This window comes from Pongo pygmaeus, chromosome 2 (assembly GCF_028885625.2).
Source record: "Pongo pygmaeus isolate AG05252 chromosome 2, NHGRI_mPonPyg2-v2.0_pri, whole genome shotgun sequence".
In the NCBI taxonomy this organism is placed as follows: Eukaryota; Metazoa; Chordata; class Mammalia; order Primates; family Hominidae; genus Pongo; species Pongo pygmaeus.
The window spans coordinates 109,179,367-109,196,962 of NC_085930.1; the positions used below are offsets into that span (position 1 = coordinate 109,179,367).

General features: G+C 42.2%; 1 protein-coding gene across 3 annotated transcripts in view; it reads left to right on the forward strand.

Moving 5' to 3' along the window:
• The first annotated feature begins 1,023 nt into the window (after positions 1-1,023).
• Positions 1,024-17,596, forward strand: part of ZNF445 (zinc finger protein 445) — a 38,032-nt gene continuing 21,459 nt past the window's right edge. The window contains exon 1 of one of the 3 annotated variants that reach the window (XM_054479545.2): positions 1,024-1,140. The gene's annotated coding sequence lies outside the window, so the exon portion shown is untranslated. The remainder of the gene's footprint in view (positions 1,141-17,596) is intronic. The other 2 variants (XM_063661993.1, XM_063661994.1) reach the window with 2 other exon arrangements.

Below are 17,596 nucleotides of genomic sequence, written 5' to 3' on the forward strand. Positions count from 1 at the left end.
CTCCGTATTGCATTTCCTTAACCCTGTCCACTTTGTGTAAATCGCCCCTTGTGAACTCTCCCCACTTACCTTGTTTGAATGTGCCATCTGTTTATCACCTCGTCACCATCTCCCTGGTGTTCAGGATCTATTCTCTGTTTCCATCTTTGGTGACTGGGGCATTAAAAAGGGGTGGATCAGATGAGTAAAGCAAAGCTTCAGGGCACAGATGGGCATCATCAATACCCATCTGAAAGATCAATTGGCAACATGTTGCCCCCTGCCACTAGGAAGCACAAACCAGAGGACTACCAGGACAGCAGCTTGTAGCATGCCCTCCAATGGCAGCAGATGGCCTTATGGCTTTGGCTCTGCACCCTCAAGGTTCTCTGGCACTGGCAGTTGATGACATTTGCTCCTACAGGGGGTGGGCAACCTTTCCATGTTGCTTCACCTCCTCTTCAAGCAGCCCCTCCATCCCCCCCAACCTACTCTTCCCAGATTCCACATATTATTGGGCAATGGCATCATTGTTCACTCACCAGGCGAGCCTAGTTAGAATTCACCTACAGGAGAAAACAAGTGAAGGCCGTGGGAAGCTAAAGTATGGTGCACCTCTGGGCTGGCTATGAACAAGTATTCCTGGGTATGGTGATAATGGGGATGAGCTCGTCTTGGAAAGGCAGGAGTTCTGGCACCTAGCTTCCTGTAGGATCTGATTCCCCTCTTTGAAAGGTACCCAGGCGAAAAATGAGTGGCTCCCTTAGCCCCTTCTCCTGGCCAGGACCAGTCTGCTAGATATTGCTGGCCCTATTTTCACCCCTAGCTTTGGATCCCTTTCTTCCCTGGAGGGAAAGAGGCCTTCAGGGCAGCCCCGCATACACGACAGGAGGGATGTAAGAAAACAGGCGCGGCTGGGCATCCGAGCATGTAAGGGAAGTGTCCAACGGAGGGAGGTGAGGGATGTTGGACAAGCCCGGCCGCCCGCCGCACTGGAGCCGGAGAGAAGCAGAGACGTTGGGCCTCCCAGTTTCCTAGAGAGGCCGCGGAGGGCCCGGGGCGCCGACGCGCGTGCGCGACTGGAGCCGTCGGGAGGTAGGCGCGGGACGGGCGGCTGCGGTGGCGGCGGGTGGACCGATTGTGGCTCGGCGGCGGGAGTCGGTGAGAGGCCTGGCGGGGCGCAGGGGTGGGGGTGGCGGCATTGCGGGCGCGGGGCTCCCCGAAGGCCGCGGCATCCTCGGGCCTGCCCGGGCGGCGGACGGGGCCCGGCCTGGAGGCTGCGCCAGTGGCGGGGGTCTGGCGGTGGATCCCGCCCCCGCCACGCTGAGGGCGTATCGAGAACCTCTTTGCCTCCCCAGGCGTCCGGGGTAGAGAATCTGGAGCCCGGGTTTCTCCGGGCTTTCTCGTTTCATCCAATTCTGCATATAAAGCGTATTTATCAGAGACAATTAGATAACACGGGAAAGTAGAAGAAAAGTAAAAGTAGCCGCAATCCTGAAATCTGTCTCCAGGCCTCCTGACATTTAAAATATCTGTGCATAATTCTGCACACTGACATCCATAAATATATGTTACGAAATGAGAGCGTGCTCTTGCTTTTTAAAAAACCTGTATTATTGTGAGGAAACACTATTGTGCCAAAATACACATAACATTTACCATACAATACATAAACGTTTACCATTTAACCATTTGGAAGTGTATAATTCAGTGACATTAAGTACATCCATACTACTGCTTTTTAAAAATTATAATCTCCTGAATTTGTAGAATGCATTTGTTTTTATTTTGGCTAAAATTAGTGCTGGCATTATGACACCACTAAAACATTTTTTTTGCGAGGATAATTAAGAAATCGTGTTTGCAGTTTATTTTCTGTAGGAGACACATTTGCATGAAGCTCTAAATGATGAAGTGACATTTGTGCAGAAAAATAGCAAAATCTTGTTTGTCAGGGTAGTTATCTTTCACAATGAAATAACTAGTATATAAAATGCAGTTTTTAAACAAAGGCAGAGCTCTAACCTGCAGCGATTGTAGCACACTCTGACTTGCACAGGCCTAAGAGATCAGAGTATTGTCTCCTTCCGAATTTAAAAGTGGTGGCGAGGAAAGAATGTTATTCTGTTTCAAACTGCTTCTAGTGCAAAACCAAAAACTCAGTATTAGGTTGGTGGTTTTGCAAGGAAGTGCCAGGGAGTGGTTTGAGCAGTAATTTGATTAAGCAGTTTCAGAGAGCCTCCATGTGTTGTGTGTGTGTGTGCATGCATGTGTGTGCATATTCAGGGACCAAAGAATTAGGCTGCTTTTTTATGTTATCTTAATGAAAGGCAGACACATTTTGGTTAGAAAAAAAAAAAAAAAGTCTTACTGTAAGCCGAAAGGATGAGAATGTTTTGAAGATAAACCTCAGTATGCACTTAAAAAGGAAACTGACAAAAAGCATGAAAAATGGCAAGTATTCCACTGGTAGGTTTTCTGTGGCTTCTGGTATCCAGGAAGAATTAGTGCATAAGCAGTCTACGATGTCAGAAAGTAAACTATAGTAAAACATAACACTGTATTTTGCAATTTTCAAGATTTTGTATTAGAAACAATGAAAGAGTACATTTCTGTGACTCTCAGGCAAATTGTTAGGTGTTCTGTAAGATTGAATTTATGAATTTATTTTTTTCCTTCCTAATCTTAAATTTCTTTTCTTTTTCCTTGTTTATTTTATTTATTTTATTTTTGACACGGAGTTTTACTCTTGCTGCCCAGGCTGGAGTGCAGTGGCGCGATCTCAGCTCACTGCAGCCTCCACCTCCCGGGTTCAAGTGATTCTCCTGCCTCAGCCTCCCAAGTAGCTGGGATTCCAGGCGTGTGCCACCACACCCAGCTAATTTTTGTATTTTAAGTAAAGACGGGGTTTCACTGTATTGGTCAGGCTGGTCTCGAACTCCCGACCTCAGGTGATCTGCCTGCCTCAGCCTCCCAAAGTGCTGGGATTACAGGCGTGAGCCACCGTGCCTGCCTCTTGTTTTATTTTACTGTGTAGCACCTGTCACTGTTTAGTATACCACATATCTGTCTCCTCATAGACGCCTCAAGGCAGTACTGGAACGTACAGTAGGTTCTCAATAAATATATGACAAATTAATGAAAGAAAGAATCCAAATTGGTAGATAAAAATCGACAGTATTAAATGTCCTCGATTTTTAAGAGCCACTTGCCAAGTTAATCTTTAATACCTGGCCGAGCATGGTGTCTCATGACTGTAATCCCAGCACTTTGGGAGGCTGAGGCGGGTGGGTCACCTGAGGTCAGGAGTTCAAGACCAGCCTGGCCAACATGGTGAAATTCCATCTCTACTAACAATACAAAAAATTAGCTGGGCATGGTGGCAGGCGCCTGTAATCCCAGCTACTTGGGAGGCTGAGGCAGGAGAATCACTTGAACGCAGGAGGCGGAGGTTGCAGTGAGTGGAGGTCACGCCATCGTACTCCAGCCTGGGCAACAAGAGTGAAACTCCGTCTCAAAAAAACAAAACAAATCCTGTAATACCTAAAATGGAAGTAAATCAGATAAAAATGATGATGACTGAATGACTGGAACTTCTCAGTGTAAGGTAAGACAAACCTTTTTTTTGAGACAGAGTTAACGCTCTTTCACCCAGGCTGGAGTGAAGTGGCGCGATCTCCGCTCACTGCACTCTCTGCTCACCCCCGCCCCGTTCGAACAATTATCCCGCCTTAGCCTCCTGAGTAGCTGGGATTACAGGCATGCGCCACCACGCCCAGCTAATTTTCATATTTTTAGTCTCGAACTCCTGACCTCAGGTGATCCACCTGCCTCGGCCTTCCAAAGTACTAGGATTACAGGGGTGAGCCACCGCGCCTGGCCAACAAACATTTTATTTGGAATAATTGTAGACTTACAAAGGGTTGCAAACATTTTAGAGTTCTCTGACACCTTTTACCTAGTTTGTCTAAAGTTGCTATCTTGGATTACCATAGTACGTTCATCAAAATGAAAAGATTTACTTTGGTACAGTACTATTAATTAAACTGCAGACTTTTAAAAGTTTATTTATTTATTTAAACATTCTTTTTCTGTTGTAGGATCCAATCTAGAATTCCTCATTACATTTAGTTGTCATGTCTACTTGGTCTGATTCAATCTGTGACAGTTACTTAGTCTTTCAAAACACTTCTGAAGAAGTGTTTTGTATTTGTTTTTTTTTTGTTTGTTTTGTTTTTTGTTTGTTTGAGACGGAGTTTCGCTCTTGTTGCCCTGGCTAGAGTGCAATGGCGTGATCTCGGCTCACCGCAGCCTCCGCCTCCCAGGTTCAAATGATTCTCCTGCTTCAGCCTCTCGAGTAGCTGGGATTACAGGCATGTGCCACCACGCCCGGCTAATTTTGTATTTTTAGTAGAGGCAGGGTTTCACCATGTTGGTCAGGCTAGTCTCAAACTCCCGACCTCAGGTGATCCCCCCACCTCGGCCTCCCAAAGTGCTAGGATTACAGGCATGAGCCACTGCGCCGGCCTTATATTTGTATTTTTATAAAGTCCCTCAATTTGGTTGCATCTCAAGGTTTCTGTCAAGTTTTACCACTGGAACCTTACTGTCTTTCTCCTAGTCATCAGTAATTATTTGGGGGAAGATAGTTTACACTTTGCATATGAGATACTGTTTCTCTTTGAACTTTGGTCTAAGTAGCATTCATTGATTGATCTTGCCTGCAGCAATGACTACTGTAGTGTTGGGATTTGACTTTCCCTTTCCTTCATTCCTTCTAGGCATTCACTGGATACTTACATACAATTCTCATTCATTCAAATTATTCATTGAAATCTTTGTGAGGAAGAGCTATCCCTTCTCCCCTGTTATTTATTTATTCAATCAGTTATTGTGTGCTTTGGATACTTGTTTTATTCTTTGCGCTAGAATGCAGTACTATTGTTATTTTATTGCTGAAATTATTGTAGCTCTTTGACTATTGGGAGCTGTGTCTGTTTGCCCCAATTTTTTTTTTTTTTTTTTAGTCCTTCCCTAGTTTTTGTTTTCTGGCACCCAAAACTCTTATATTTTTCCCTCCCCAGCCTGGCATCAGTCACTTCTGCAAGGATCCCTGTTTGTTGTTGTTGTTTGTTTGTTTTAACTGGAGAATAGTATAGTATTTAGAAATCAAATTTTGGGCACTCCCATTATTAGTTTATTTCTTAATTGGTAAATGAATACAAATATTATTTTAAGGCTTTAAATATATACTGAAAGCTTTTTTTTTTTTTTTTTTTTTGGAGGTGGAGTTTTGCTCTCATTGCCCAGGCTGGAGTGCAATGGCATGATCTTGGGTCACTGCAACCTCCACCTCCTGGGTTCAAACGATTCTCCTGCCTCAGCCTCCCGAGTAGCTGGGATTACAGGCATGCAGCACCACGCCGGCTAATTTTTGTATTTTTAGTAGAGACGGGGTTTCCCCATGTTGGTCAGGCTCGTCTTGAACTCCCGGCCCCAGGTGATCTCGCCTCAGCCTTCCAAAGTGCTGGGATTACAGGCGTGAGCCACCGCACCTGGCCTGCATTTTTACTTAAGTTGTGATTATCTTAGAAACCTGTTTGCTTAGTATCAGTTTATATACTTTCTATACACTTACACTGGTAGGAAAACACAAAAATAAGAGACTAGCTCATGGGGACATTAAAAGGAAAACAAAGAAATTACATTGGCCATGAGATGAAGAAACAGTGTAACAGAAGAAAATCTCCTTGAAAAATATCAAGATCTTGGTTGGAGGTTTCCCTGTTCTTTTCAAAGCCATTTTCTTTGTGGGAATGAAACTGGGTTAAGGTATAAAGCTCTGGGGGGAGAGTCCTGAGAATAAGATCCAACTCAGGTTCCTTCCCAGTCCTGAGTGTAATTGTGATATAATCTCAGCAAGAAGATAAATGAAGCTTTTCTTCTATCCTTAAAAGCTAGTTGGGACTTGGGAGAAGCCTGTGGCATTAAGATACCTGAATTTCATTGGCAGGCTCAGCTGCCTGCTGGGGTAGCTATATGTTCCCTATGCTCTGGGTCTTTCATTCAGAGTTTGAGAGGCCCATGAGGTCTTAACTTTATTCATGTTCATGATTGCAGAGGCTGAGCTAACCTTTCTTTGACTCGAGGACTGGAATCCTCACTATATTCACAGGCATTCACCCTGAATTTTCTGTCAGTCTTCTCATCACCTCTTTACAAATACATTACTGCCAGGCAAGGTGGCATGCACCTGTAATCCCAGCTACTCAGGAGGCTGAGGCAGAAGAATCGTGTGAGCCCAGGAGTTCAAGACCAGCCTGGGCAATATAGTGAAACCCTTGTTCCCCCGTCCCCCTCCAAAAATCTGGAAGTTAGTTAGTGTGGCCGTGGGGGGCGGGGGGGAAGTCACTGACCCTTTTGGACATTTGTGCAGCAGCTGCTTCAAAACAGTCCTGCTTAGAGACTTATTTTTGGAACTAATTTGACTGTGGGTGTCAATTTCCTGAGATTGGTCAGTGCCATTTATATTTTTCACTGGGTACATTTCTTAAAAGTGTTTTCTCTCTGGCCTCAATTTCTTTCTCTTTAACTTAATTGCCAGATTTATCTTCATCTTTAGCAGCATTTTGGTTCTTTTCATACTTTGATTTTCTTTCTCTTCTGTCTGTTCTGCAAGTTTGGCCATAAAAGTCTCTCTCCTTTTTCTGTTTTTCAGCTTTCTCCTGATCAGGTGTTTCTCCTTCCCTTTTGTGCTGCTGGAATGCACCGAGGCTGGAGCCTGCTCCTGTTGGTCCTGAAGCTCCCACTGCTTCTCAGTCTTCGAGTCTCCTTTTATAGGCCTTCATTTATTTACTTTATTTCTTCTTTCATTTTCCCTTGTTTTTTTTTTTTTTTTTTTTTTCCTTTGAATACTTCTTCTTACTCCACTCCCCTTTTTCACAGCAAGGCTTCAGTTCTCTGCCAGAACTGTAGCAGCTTCCTCAGCATGTGATCCCTAATGTAGCTCTTTTCTTGCCTCTTCTTGGCCCTTAGAGTAGGGCTGTAGTTTCTTTTTTATCCCTGGATGATTGCGTGTCTTCTAGTGTGAGTCTTCTTTACATCTTAGTTTATTGTCATTTCTTTTGACAGTATTAGCAGCACTTGCTGAGAGCGGAGGACATTGGATAGGTATTAGTTTAGAGCAAATGTAGAAGGTGGTGGCTCTGTTTTAATATCATAAGTGTCACTGCTTTTACATTTACTTCACAGTGGTGGGAGGTGGAAGGGGTCAGCATTTTCAGGGGATATCACCTTCATCTGTGACTTTGTGCACAGGGTAGTGGGGCCACTTTGCAACAAGTTCTGAGACCTATTGTCCATCTCACACTTTTTGTAGACTCTGCCGTTCTTGTCTCGTGAGTCTTCAGTTTGTTAGTTCAGTGGCTATTTATGGGCATTTTTGGATCCTGGAGTAGATTGATGGCTGTTACTGATGGATCTTTTCCACCAATAATGTCTGGGTACTTTTACTCCTAGATAAAGAAGCTTTTAGGGACAAGAAGATACTGATGAGATTGCTCTCCAGACTGAACCAAGAGTCATATTAGAGAAATTCTGGATACAGGTGATCCGTACAGAGTCAGCTGATCCTGTGTCTGTGGAACATTCATGGCAGCACTGCTTGTATTTCTCTTTTTCTTCAACTTTTATTTTTTTTCTTCCATTGTTGCTGGCTACTACTTTTCTTTGTTTCTGTTTTTTTTCTGGATAGGTTTTTTTTTGTTTTTGTTTTTGTTTTGCATGTTGTGTTTTGGTAGCATTTTGCTCTTCTTGTTCTCTACCTCACTTGCCTGTTTTTTTTTCTCCTTACATCTGTTCACCTGGAGAACTTCCTTTTGTAGTTGCTTGAGCTGAAGCCATGGTTTGTACTCAAGTCCCCCCTCAAGAATGTGCTGTCCCTTCTACTGTGCATCTGCCATCTTCAATCCTACGAGTTGCTACTCAGTTGCTTTGCTTCTTAAGAGAATTATTGATTACTTTGCTGTTTATAAATGTAATGGGTAACAATTTAGGCAACATAGGCAAATAAGGAAGGAGAGCCCCCTCATCCCATCTCCCAGAGGAAATCATGGCTAAAAATACTTTGGTAGTGAGGCTTAGACACTTTTATGTGCATATGTAAACTGCTTTACTTTTCATTTGCTTTAAAACGTAAATGACAGTATAACTATGCTTTCTAATAATTGCTTTTCAATTTACTTTTAGGAAATAGAAGGCAAAAAAATATAAAGTTGCTTTTAAATGCAATTCTCTACCTTCCTACCCCCACTACCAGTAAGAGTTTTTGTGAATCCTTCCAGGCTTTTAAAATTTATTTGAGTAGTTATGGGTACATTCACATACATGCATATACAGTCACACACACGGTTGTACATATTTTTTTTTTTCACAATTCGTATTTAGGATGTGCTTTTAAACTTAGCACATATTTTTGTTATCGTTGGGAAAAGCAGTCATGCACAGTTTCTCTCTCCTTACTTGGCTGTGTAGGAGTGTCCTTGGACACCAGGCATTGTGGCTCATGCCTGTAATCCCAGTGCTTTGGGAGGCCAAGTCAGGAGGCTCTCTTGAAGCCAGGAGCTTGAGACTGGCCTGGGCAACATATGAGACCCTATCTGTTAAAAAAAAGTCAGGCAAGTAAGAGTGGCACATGTCTGTAGTCTCAGCTATTCAGGAGGTTGAAGTGGGAGGATCACTTGAACCCAGGAGTTTGAGGCTGCACTGAGCTATGATTGTGCTACTGCACTCCAGCCTGGATGACAGAGTGAGGAAAAAGAGTGGCCTCGGCCCGAGACATTTCCTTACAAGAGTGAAAGAGTCCTCACAACCTTTGCTGGGTTTAACATCTTGTGAGGGACTATCTTGTTTTTCTGCACTTGATGTACTCCTTTGTTCTGTTTTTTTTGTTTTGTTTTGTTTTTGTTTTTTTTTTTGAGATGGAGTTTTGCTTTGTTACCCAGGCTGGAGTGCAGTGGCACGATCTTGGCTCACTGCAACCTCTGCCTCCTGGGTTCAAGTGGTTCTCCTGCCTCAGCCTCCTGAGTAGCTGGGATTACAGCTGTACGTCTCCATGCCTGGCTAACTTTTGTATTTTTAATAGAGATGGGGTTTTGCCATGTTTTCCAGGCTGGTCTCAAACTCCTGACCTCAGGTAATGCGCCCGCCTTGGTCTCCCAAAGTGCTAGGATTACAGGTGTGAGCCACCATGCCAGGCCTCTTTTGTTCTGTTTCTAAGTGCATGAATCAGCAGCCCTCATTCATGCTCCTAGCTTTCTGCATTTCAGACCACACAGAGGAGGGGTTAAGGTCTTTCTACTGCAATATGAAGCGTGTATACACACACCACCTGTGTAGACTGTGGAGTGGTTCTGCTGGCCACGAGGGACCAACAGATTGCAAGTGGCTGGATCTTGTGCACCCTCTGTCTCCATAAGTAAACATTGTACTTCTTGAGCTTGGTGGGGGTGGTGTCTTTTCTCAGTGACCTCAAGTCATACACTGTCTCCTCCTTGGGTGACACCTAGTTGCCTTGTAACTTTGGCTACAGAGCCTTATCACCTGGCCTACAGTGAAGCAGTATGTTGATGTATAACAATTCTAGTACATTCCTTTTAGGTATGTGAGTATTTCATCCTATAAAATGCTTTTTCTTTTTTTTTTTTTGAGACAGACTCTCACTATCCTCCCAAAATACTGGAATTACAGGCATGAGTCACTGCACCTGGCCAAATGCTACACTTTTATAAGCTCCCAAGAGGTTCACCTTGCCTGCTGCCTAGACAGAGCTGATTCATCAAGACGGGAATTGCAATAGAGAAAGAGTAATTCACGCAGAGCTGGCTGTGTGGGAGACTGGAGTTTTATTATTACTCAAAGCAGTCTCCCCCAGCATTTGCAGAGCAAAGTTTTTAAGGATAACTTGGTGGGTTGGGGGAAGCCAGTGAGCCAGGAGTGCTGATTGGTCAGAGATGAAATCATAGCGAGTCACAGCTGTCGTCTTGTGCTGAGTCAGTTCCCGGGGCCGGGGCCGGGGCCGGGGCCGGGGGTGGTGGGGCGGGGGTGGGGGGGTGGGGAGCTGGGGGGCACAAGATCAGATGAGCCAGTTTATTGATCTGGGTTGTGCCAGCTAATCCATCAAGTGCAGGGTCTGCAAAATATCTCAAGCACTTATCTTAGGAGCAGTTTAGGGAGAGTCAGAATCTTGTAACCTCTAGCTGCATGACTCCTAAACCATAATTTCTAATCTTGTGGCTAATGTTAGTCCTGCAAAGGCAATCTAGTCCCCAGGCAAGAAGGAGATCTGCTTTGGGAAAGATAGATCTGTTACTGTGTTTATTTAAACTATAAACTGTAAGTTTCTCCCAAAGTTAGTTCAGCCTGTGCCCAGGAATGAGCAAGGACAGCTTGGAGGTTAGAAGCAAGATGGAGTTAGTTAAGTTAGATCTCTTTCACTGTCTCAGTCATAATTTTGCAATGACAGTTTCAGTCCCTCCCTTTGGGTTTCATAACACCTTAATAAGGTGTGGGTTATGAAGGTGGGAAAAAAGGCTGTTGATTGCTCTGGCTTCTTCCTGCTGACAGGGGACATAGTGGGAATGGGAGTGAACCCCAACGTGAGAAGAGTGGAACCGCTTTGCAACTGTCTGAGTGTACTCATGCAGGCCTGGCCGGGCGTTCATGGCTTGCATGGCTAGAACATTAGTATTTTCATCTGTAATTTTACTGCAGTATTTAAGTGAAACAGCCTACTATAAGGTAAATAATGAGTCCTAGGATGAGGAGTACAATTCCCAATTTTAAAAGCAAAGATTTGAAAGTATTAGTTTGGGGACTTCTAACCCACAAAGAATTTAGTTTAAACTGCAGAAAAAAAACCTCAAGAACAGCTACAACATTGTATATAGTTTTTCTTTTGAAGCATAATTTTCTCTCTCCAGTCCCCATTTTTATTAAAAACAAATCATGATAGAACTGATTTGTTTACAAAATAAACTTTAGTCTTACTGTGCTTGGCCTGATTATTTGCATAAAGTGCAGCAAGAATTATTATTTTTCACTTAGGCTTTTTAAGTTGGCTGTGATAGAACTCTGTTCCATGAAGAATCTCAGATAAGACTTTTTAAAAGCTGAGCCCAGCCGTGGATTTGTACTCTGAAATACCTATGAGTTGGGCAAACTCCTCTCCTCTTGAGGTCCCAAGATAACTTGGGGTTCCTGGGCCTGTTAGAAAGTGATATTCTTTACTTACCACAGGTCGTCAGGAAACTTGTACAGAGACTCTGTGTGGACAAGGTATGAGGCCAGATTCCCCAACAGGCTTTAATTGGCTCTATAAGTCAACTTTTATTCTTTAAAGGAAGCATGATTTCTCCAGCTGTGTCTTGTTACAAAAGAAAACAGATTCTTATTGCACTTATGCAATGAACTATACTGCCATAAATTGAGAATATTCACATATAGTTTCCAAATTCTGGATAAATCAGGTAGAAAGGAACAAATATGCTCCAAATTTTGTTCACAGGATTATATTTTACTCATTAAAAGTTGCAAATAGCTCTAAAGAAATAAGTTCTCTTAACTCTGAAAACAAAAGGTTTAACAGTGTTTAACACATTAGCTTTCCATGAGAGTCCTAGAAGCTTGTTTTATTCTCTATTCCAATAGCACAATTTTTAAAGTTATCTGAGACCGGCACTTAGAGTCCTATATCTGATTATAAACTGCCTTTTGAAAAGGACCAAAGCAAGACAAAATATCTGTGTTTGACAAAAGTCTATAGCCACTATGAAAGCTACAATTGACTAGGACTTTTGGTTACTTCTGTGGCATACAACAATTTTACGTAACAATTATAATAATGTACACTAAATTATGTCAACGTTGTAGAAGTTTCCCATACTTTTGGAACATGTACTGATAACATATTTAAACAAATACAGTCCAAAGTAAACCAAACACCATTCATTCTTCTATTTGAAAGTGTTTATTCTAATGTTACAGTCTCCAGAGTGAATTAATCAGAATCCTGCACTTAAGAGTACCTGTTAAATTTTATACCTAATTATAAAACCATCTTTTAAAGAGGACCAAAACGAGACAATTGTCTGTGGATGACAAAAACATTTTAGGGAAGCCACAGTTAAAGACACCATTGACAAGGAAATTTGCCACCTCCATGGCATACAGTGTGTTAACATAATTATAATTATTACTGATGACATATACTGAGTCATATTAGAATTATAGGGGTTTTACATAATTTCAGAACATATACTAATAACACACTTACACAAATCTAGACCAAAGAAAGCCAAACACCATTTCATATTTGACAATGCTTCCTGTATGATTTTTGTACCAAATAAGCCAAATGTCATTTTTGGACTTTAGAGGACCTAATATCTAAAATACTAGGTTAGAAGGAGACATAATTTATAATTTGATTTTGGAAAGTTTGTCAAGTAGCAAAGGTTTAAAACGATGGATATCACAAAATAGAATCCCAGGTCACCATAAATCATTCTTTGGCCAACATGATAACTCCAAAAAAAAAAATTTAAAAAAGAAAAACCTTACTCTGATAGAGGAGACTTAGCTTTCCAAAGAAGACCCAATAAAGATAGCATGAGGCCAACTGAATCTCTCTTCTCTCCATTTTTTCCCTGCCATTTACCCAAAGGAGAAAACAAAACCCTTTTATTATCTTTTAACATTACTTAAAAATCATCTTCAAAAGAGAAAACCAAATTTCATGTTTGCATTAATGCATCTTTAATGTTAAAGCTAGTTTTTTGTTTTTTTGTTTTGTTTTTTGTTTTTGTTTTTGTTTTTTTGAGACGTCTTACTCTGTAGCCCAGGCTGGAGTGCCATGGCATGATCTCAACTCACTGCAACCTCCGCCTTCCAGGTTCAAGCGATTTGCCTGCCTCAGCCTCCAGAGTAGCTGGGATTACAGGCACGCGCCACTGCACCTGGCTAATTTTTTTTGTATTTTTAGTAGAGATGGTATTTCACCATGTTGGTCAGGCTGGCCTTGAACTACCGACCTCAGGTAATCCTCCTGCCTCGGCCTCCCAAAGTGCTAGGATTACAGGTATGAGCCACCGCGCCTGGCCTAAAGCTAGTTTTTTAAATAAAAGTTTATATCTCTATCCAGTTTTAGTTAGTTTGACCATAGGGTAAGATTTTCATAAACTTTTTAGACCCCTTTACAATTTTCCATCAAACAGCAGATCAATTTTCTAAGAAAATCCTGTTATTCGGACACATGGGCCCAGATTTTGGCCCCACATCAGTATCATTTTAATTTTTTAACCTACGGAAAACTAAATAATTTCTTTTAAATCTTAGCCAACTTGTTTATACCCACATAATTTTTACAAGATCAACCCTTTACAAACCGTTTTCACTTTGCTTAAACCTTCAGTTTTGTTCCATTCCTCTTTTAGGTTAAGACAATCCGGAGGGGGGAGGGATAGCATTAGGAGATATACTTAATGCTAAATGGCGAGTTAATGGGTGCAGCACTCCAGCATGGCGCATGTATACATGTGTAACTAACCTGCACATTGTGCACATGTACCCTAAAACTTTAATAATAATTAAAAAAAAAAAGACAATCCTTAAAACCCTCTGAAATAGACAAAATTACATTCCCTTTAACAAAAGCCATATTCCCATGCCTTCTTATAATCTTTTACCAAAAACACATTTCCTACACACCTTGTATGTAAAACTGTTTCTCCAGTGGTCTCAATTAAATGTTATAATGTTAACTCAGCAAATTTTATTTTTAGTGAAAAACCTGATAAGCGATTTTTTTTTTTTGAGGCGGAGTCTCGCTCTGTCGCTCAGGCTGGAATGCAGTGGTGCGATCTCGGCTCACTGCAACCTCCGCCTGCCGGGTTCAAGCAATTCTGCTGCCTCAGCCTCCCAAGTGGCTAGGACTACAGGTGCATGCTGCCATGCCCAGCTAATTTTTTGTATTTTTAGTAGAGACGGGGTTTCACCATGCTGGCCAGGCTGGTCTCGAACTCTTGACATCGTGATCTGCCCACCTTGGCCTCCAAAAGTGCTGGTATTACAGCCATGAGCCACTGTTCCCAGCTTGGAGTGGAGCCTAGGGTATCAGACAGAGATGATGATAAGGTCTGACTCTTTTTAGCATAGCCAACAGGCATGGCTCTCCATATGTCCCAAGGCCTTATCTATAATCTAATGCTCCAAAATAGGTAAATTGAACAATTCTCAGAAGTCAAAGAAACAATTTGACCTTAAAGCATTTGGCAAATCTGATATCTTAATTTAGACCAAATGTTTCCATTTTCAAGACATTTTATTTTATCAATCTTTAAAACTGTCTTTATTTCTAAAAGAGTACTAAAGCCATGTGAACAAAAAGGCATTAAAAGTTTCTATTTTTCTGACAAAATATTTGATTTAAGCATTTACTTTCCTAAGCCAATCAGAGCTCTTTTGTATATAAACATACAACATATAGAAATACACAGAAGATTCAGCCCTTGTAAGATTTTTCATTTGCTAGTTTCTTAATTGGATTACTGACTTCAGAATTGAGCCCTTGGAGGAACAGGGCCAGGAAAGCATGTATTTCTAGGGCCACATAAGCAGCAAATAAGCAGCTGAAGGCAAAGACAGATCCCCAAAATTAAGGGGGCCTTTTTATACTGGATCCTGGGTCCCCAAAAGGAGGGAAATACTATAGGAGAAGACAGTGCAGTGCTGCTGCTGCTTTTTTTTTTTTTTTTTTTTTTGAGATGGAGTCTCACTGCGACGTCCAAGCTGCAGTGCAATGGTATGATGTCAGCTCACTGCAACCTCCACTTCCCAGGTTCAAGTGATTCTCCTGCCTAAGCCTCCTGAGTAGCTGGGACTACAGGCATGCACCACTACGCCTGGCTAATTTCTGCATTTTAGTAGAGATGAGATTTCACCATATTGGCCAGGCTAGTCTTGAACTCCTGACCTGAAGTGATCCACCCACCTCATGCTCCCAAAGTGCTGAGATTACTGGCATGAGCTGCCGTGACCAGTTGACAGTGCAGTACTGCTACCCTGCATTTCATTGCAAGGCAACCCAAACCCAATTATCCCATCTTGAAATCAGCCCATGTCTCGTGGGAGTCTCATCTCCCAGTTCGGGGTGGGGATGTTTTCTTATCTTCCAGGTTGCCAAGAGCATGCTTCTCTGATCCAAGTGTGCAGAGTCAAGTATCCCTCCATAACTACTCTTAGCCATCCCTTAAAGTATATTTCCTACCTAGTTATTACACACCAAAGCTCTCTCATAATGCGAAGTAATTTCTGATACCCCAAAACTCAAAACCGTCAGATAACACAATGCAAAACAGAATAGAGCCTTTGATTTTGAAAGGGATCTATCAGTTTTTAATTCCTGTGGTTTCATGAGGAAAACAGAGGTGGTTTGTTTGTTTGTTTCCCCCAAAACGGGGTCTGTGGTGCCTCCTCTGTTTTTCCCAGTGAGTCCCAGGCTACCAGAAGTTATCTTAGGGCCTCTCATCTGTGCATTAAGAGTGGCAAGACAGGCTGGGCTCAGTGGCTCACACCTGTAATCCCAGCACTTTGGGAGGCTGAGTCAGGCAGATCACCTGAGGTCAGGGGTTCAAGACCAGCCTGGCCAACATGGTGAAACCCCATCTCTACTAAAAATACAAAAATTAGCTGGGTGTGGTGGCAGGTGCCTGTAATTCCAGCTACTTGGGAGGCTGAGGCAGAAGAATTGCTAGAGCCTGGGAGGCAAAGGTTGCAGTGAGCTGAGACCGTGCCATTGTACACCAGACTGGGCAACAGATTAAGACTCCATCTCACCAAAAAAAAAAAAAAAAAGGAGAAAAATAATTCAGTTGACTGAGAAGAAAAAATATTTTTCCAGAAAAACAAGTTCCAAGAAGAAAAAAAAAAGGCCTTTTAAATATACCTGTAGCTTGTTTATCCACTTTTAATTAAGCTTTTAACCATAGGACTCTTAAAAAAAATTCTTTAAAATTTTTTTATTACCCAACTTTAGCCATACCAAGCGGCCAATATTTTTGGCTTTTGAATTTTACCACAGGTAACTTCCCACATGAAATTAATCAGTTTTCACTAAGGTTATAACTTAGCCATGGACACACAGGTGTCTCAAAGAGATGGTAAGCAGTTTCTTTTCTTTTTTTTTTCAAGATTTAGAATCTCCCCCAGGGTAGTTTAGAGAAAGGAAAATTCAAGATTGGAAATCAGAAACTATCCATGGGCGGGTGGGGAACCTCAATAAATGGCAAAGTTACATAAATAAAAAACCAGAAATGAATCATTCCAGAAGCCAAGAATAGAACCCAGGCTGCCATTGTCAAAAAGCAAAGCCTTAGCTACTGAGTTAGAGCAATGAGCAGTTTCTATGGTTCTTCCCAGAAGGAGCCTAGGGAAGCCAGTTTCAAGCTTGCAAAGGCTTTTAACTACTCAAGATAATTTTTAGGGCTACCTATGACATGAACCTCAAAATTCCTGTCCTCTGGATGGCGGAAACCAAGAGAAAGTATCCCCACATTGTCACAAGGTTAAGCTCTTAAGGACAGAAAACAAGACAAAGAAATTTCATACGATATTGGTTTCGGAGACCTGTAGCAAAGTAACTGTCCAGCCTGCTAGGCTGGCTTGAAAAGTGGGCTTATGGGGGGGGTCCTAAACCCACATTCTATCCTGTGATAGTCCTTTCTCCATTGCAGAACACAGAAAGACAAATTCTTAGCACAAAGTACACCAGATTTGCTACTGCCTAAGACTAGTTTCTATTAATCAAACCCTTGCAGAGAGACAAATAGTGACATTTACCATTTACCCAGACAGAGAGAGAGAGAGACCAGAAACTTGGCTGGTAAGCATTTCTTACCCTTTTTTGCCGGTAGACCAGGTTTCTGGGCTCCCTTTCTCTGCATGTTCCAGAAGAATGGAGCAGGTTCTGATGACGCTGCTCACTGCACCATAGCTGTGGGGTTCAAGCCACTTTACAAGAGAAAAATCACTCTTTCCTGTTTTATGAAACCATAGGCAAGATTCTTAATTTGCCCAACAGGCTGCATGGGGAACTGAATTAACATTTTCTATCCCAGCAAAACACACATAACAAAACAAACATTAGTCACCTTGTTCAGCACCCAAAGTCAACCTGACAAAGCTCAAACTTTTTCACATTGGCCCCTCTTGTCTTTGATCCATACCAGGTGGGAAAGGACAACCTATGAATGGTAATTCACAATGGGGTCTCTGGGCAAGGGGAAGAGCAGATAGTCACCCCAAGAGACAGACCTGTTGAGCATTGAGCCGTCTTTAGAGCTCATCGAATGTGACCAAATAGGGAAGGTTCTTTGAGTTAGGCCTGCTGGACTTCCATCAGCAACCCCTCTGAGATCCCTTCCACAAAAACAAACACATGCAAAGATGAGACAGACAGACAGTGCCTTCTAAATCAGATCCTTAACCAAGCTATCCTCCTATTCTCGGTCTGAGAAACCTCCTTGAAATCTTCCTGATTGAGTAGAAGTCTTCCAAACCAGGA